The following is a 5,109-nucleotide window of genomic DNA, read 5'->3' on the forward strand; positions in this document are numbered from 1 at the left end:
TTCGTGACGTGCCTCTAATCCGTCTGCCTGCTGCATGCGCGCTCGTTCGCGACGCTATTGCCCTTCGCAACAGAACGCGCGTGAACGAGCATTCCATTCTGCGTGTACTCGTGGAACTTCTGTCCGAGCGCGTGCCTGAGAGCTGGTCAAATCTGAGAGAATGGTGCCCTCTGCTGTTCAACCCTTGGGGAGCGGGATTTTATCAACTCAAATGGTACAGTTGGTCTGGTTTCTTGTTTGTTGTAGCTAGGAAACTGACTAGACAAAAAGATTGAAATGTAGAAATTTGTCCATCTGAAGCCATTAATAAGAAAATATATATAAATATATATATATATATATATATATATATATATATATATATATATATATATATATATATATATATATATATATATATACACGTATATTTGGAAGGTAACGCAGCAGTAAAACAAATCATATAATACTTCAAATGTCCCTTCTATTTTCCTTCTGGGACAAATATTATCTCAATATTAACATTAAAAATATATATGATTTTTAAAACAGAAAATTCGAACATTTTCGGCTTAAAAAAATCACGGACTGGTAGAATGAGTAGAATGTCTAAAGTGTTTTTCAAGGCAAGTCAGTCCATATGTGGAACGCCCCGGGTAGTGATTTTCTATGTAAACGAGTGGCATAAAAGTACAGCCTCTATCTACTTGAATGGGGAAAGATAGAAATCTCCAAAACGGTTGGTCAAAATTACAATCAAAGAAAATATTTCAAATCAGCTGTTAAAGGAATATTACAGGGTCAGTACGAGTTAAGCTTAATCAACAGCATTAGTGGCATAATATTGATTACAACAAAAATTAATTTTGAATGAATAAAAAAGTAAAAATCTGGGTTCCAGTGAGGCAACAGCTGACTGATCAAATCACAGACACGGAACAACAATACCCGGACTCAGTTATTATTATTCTTGGGGATTTTAACAAAGCAAACCTCACACGTGAACTGCCCAAATACGAACAGCACATTACATACCCCACCAGAGACAGAAATATACTGGATCACTGCTACACAACAAAAAAGGATGCATATCGCTCTGTTCCTAGAGCAGCTTTGGGACTCTCTGATCACTGTCTGGTTCATCTTCTTCCAACCTACAGGCAGAAATTAAAATCTGCTAAGCCTGTATTAAGGACTGTAAAGAAAATCATTGAAATGGAATCATTTGAGAGACTGGTGTTGGCCCACCTGAAAAACATCACTGGACCCTTTCTAGATCCCCATCAATTTGCTTATCGTACAAACAGGTCTGTGGATGATGCAGTCAACATGGGATTGCATCATATCCTGCAACATCTGGACAGACCAGGGACATATGCAAGGATCCTTTTTGTGGACTTCAGTTCAGCTTTCAACACCATCATCCCAACTATTCTCCAGAATAAATTACACCAACTCTCTGTTCCCATGTCTATCTGTCAGTGGATTACCAGCTTTCTGACGGACAGGCAGCAGTTTGTGAGACAGGGGAAACTCACTTCCAGCACCTGTACAATCAGCACTGGTGCCCCCCAGGGATGTGTGCTCTCCCCACTATTCTTCTTCCTCTACACCAGTGACTGCATCGCCAAGGACCCCTCTGTCAAGCTCCTGAAGTTTGTAGATGACACCACTGTCATCGGCCTCATCCAAGATGACGATGAGTTTGCATACAGAAGGGAGTTTAAACAGCTGTCTGTCTGGTGCAGTCAAAACATCCTTGAGCTGAACACGCTCAAAACGGTGGAGATGATTGTGGACTTTAGGAGGAACACTCCAACACTGACTCCCCTCACCATTCTAAACAGCACTGTGGCAGCAGTGGAGTCATTCAGGTTCCTGGGCACTACCATCTCACAGGACCTGAAGTGGGAGACCCACATTGACTCCATTGTGAAAAAGGCCCAGCAGAGGTTGTACTTCCTTCGCCAGCTGAGGAAATTCAACCTGCCACAGGCACTGCTGATACAGGTCTACTCAGCAGTAATTGAGTCTGTCCTCTGTACTTCAATAACTGTCTGGTTTGGTTCAGCTATGAAATCAGTCATCAGAAGACTACAAAGGACAGTTCGGACTGCTGAGAGGATTATTGGTTGCCCCCTGCCCTCCCTTCAAGAACTATACACTTCCAGAGTGAGGAAAAAGGCTGGAAAAATCACTCTGGACCCCACTCACCCTGCCCACTACCTTTTGAACTGTTGCCTTCTGGCCGACACTTCAGAGCTCTGAGCACCAGAACCGTCAGGCACAGGAACAGTTTTTTCCCTAAGGCTATCCATCTCATGAACAGTTAAACTGCCCCACTGAGCAATAACTATGTGCAATACACAGTTTAGTCTTTCTTATATTTATCCAACACATCCAACCTCTTCTGCCATTTCATTCCTCTGAAAAAAAAAAAAAAAACATTTGCACTGTACATAACAGATTTGTATTTACACTGTACATAACAGATTGTATTAGATTTGCACTACCCATGTGTATGTGTGTATGTATGTATGTGTGTCTGTACGTATGTGTATAATTATTTTTTATTTTTTATTATTATCTATGTCTTGCTGCTGTTTTTGTATTGTTTTTGTTTTGTTGAACACTGGAAGCTCCTGTCACCAAGACATATTCCTTGTATGTGTAAGCATACTTGACAATAAAGCTCATTCTGATTCTGATTCTGATTTACATGCTAGTGCCATCTTTGATTTTTAATGGGAATGACAATGAGGCTGTGAGGGATAGACTTACAGTCTCTTCAATGGCACGAATGGTATAAAGCTGTATAAATCTCCTAGATCACATGTGATATTCCACAGCTCATGTTGTCTGGAATTCTTTGTATACTTAATGTTTTTGGACAGATATGTTATCAATGTTTTGTCCGCGGAACGAGCCATAAACATTTTAAACTGCAGTGCAGTCCATTGAAGAGACTATAAGACTATCCCTCACAGCCTATAAATTCCCATTAAATATCAAAGATGGTGCTAGTGTGAATAAGGTTTATGGAACTAAATCTGTAAACGTTAAACTGTTTCAAAGGTATAACCACAAGACATAAACAATATGCGTGTTAACATGATTTTTGTGTGATAAAATAGCTTACTAACCTTTTCTGTGTAAATTTATAGCCAATTTTACAACTTTGTTGCCATGATGATGTAATGTCAACAAATCCTAAAATGGGGTGGGGAAAGTCAGGCCTCAGGGCCATATAAGGCCCATGAGATCATCTTACCCAGTCCCTAAAGCCATTTAATAATTTTAAAAGCAAAAAAAAAAAAAAAAAAAAAAAAAAAGATGATTCCATTAACTGTTAAAAAAAAAAAAAAGATTAAAAATAATTTATTGTATAATAGAAAGACCTTTTGATATTTTTTTTCTTGGTCCGTGAGCACGTAACAGAATGTGTGCATTAATTTCAATCCACAATCTAACAAGCTATTTTATGGCCCGCAAATTATTTTGTAAATATTTAAATGGCCCTTAATAGGAAAAAGGTTACCCACCCCTGCCCTTAAACAACTGTAAAAATTACAATTTTAACAATTTTAAAGCTCAAACAATACATGAGTTTTAACAGAAGAATAAATGTAAGTGCTTTTATAAAATTAAAGCTTCACATTTCCGCATTTATACCTTCCAAAAATTGGTCCCATTCACTTCCATTGTAAGTGCCTCACTGTAACCACAATTTTTGCTCTTTTTAAAGAAAAGGAGGGATAAGTCAAAATAAATGTTTATGGTAATCAACATTATGCCACAAATGTTGTTGGTTGAGCTTAACTTGTATTGAACCCGGCATATTCCTTTAAATCTGACAACAATGGTATCATGAATTGTATTTCTATAGCTTGGATCACACTAAAAAAACATCTCGGTTACATATGTAACCTCGGTTCCATGAGACATTGTGTCATGCTGATGGATACGGGAAATTCCTTTTCTGACAACCTAGTTGAAACCCTTCTACAACAATGCAATTCTAAGACTGGCCATGGTGTTTAAGCCCCGCTCTTTTAGGCACGAAGCTTTCCGGTATATAATTGGGCACGCACACACCATTTCTCAGAATTTTCTGACTGAGGGACAAAGAGCGCTTTGCACACAACTAAAAAAACTCTGAGTCTGTAGTGCGGCCAGCTTTCATAATGTCTCGTTCCCTTCATCTCGGGGAACCAAGGTTAGATCCGTAACTGAGACGTTCCCTTACGATTCAGTTCACTCGACATTGCGTCATACTGACGCATATGGGAAACAGAGTCCCATCACTCCGCACTACACAACATAACCCTCCCAGAGAGGTATACCGAAGCATGATGCTCAAAAGAACATGACATCGCAGTCCAGCGGGACGGCTACCTACATGAGTATGCCGCAAGTATATAACCCTCATACTGACCAAGAGGGGAGCACTTAGAATGGATATATGAACTATAGTCATATAGTATGAATTAACCCTTTCACTAACCCAGTTGGGAAGGAAGTTTTATTAATAATGAAAGTGCTTGTGACTTTATTGGAATTACAATGGCCTGAATGCAGGGGGTTGTGTAAAATGAAGAGGGAGCCCGTACTTAAAAAGGGGGGCATAAGCTGGCCAACGAAATAGCAAGCGCTCTAGACAGACGTAATGTGTAAAACCTTGCGAAACCTTGCAGACCAACTTGCAGCAAGTCTTGTAAGGACACACCATTCATCCATGCCCATGAAGAAGCCATGTTTCTAGTTGAGTGTGCTTTAACACCAATTGGGCAGTTCGCACCCTGCAACTCATAAGCCAGGGCGCATCAACGATTCAGTATGAAAGTCTTAGCTTGGAGACGGACATTCCTTTTGTGCATCTTCCATAGCACACAAACAGCTGGTCAGACAGTCTGAACTGGCGGGTGCACTCAACGTATGTGTGTAGCACTCGCACAGGGCATAACAAATGCAAGAACTGTTCCTCATCCGAATTAAATGGAGGAGGGAAAAAGGCCTGAAGGTGAACCACCTGAGCTCTGAAAGGCATGGATAAAACCTTAGGCTCAAAGCCTTTTCTGGGTTTGACGGTGGCTTTTGAAAGACCTTGACCAAACTCAAGACATGAATTGT

This window comes from Myxocyprinus asiaticus, chromosome 20, assembly GCF_019703515.2.
Source record: "Myxocyprinus asiaticus isolate MX2 ecotype Aquarium Trade chromosome 20, UBuf_Myxa_2, whole genome shotgun sequence".
Taxonomy (NCBI): domain Eukaryota; kingdom Metazoa; phylum Chordata; class Actinopteri; order Cypriniformes; family Catostomidae; genus Myxocyprinus; species Myxocyprinus asiaticus.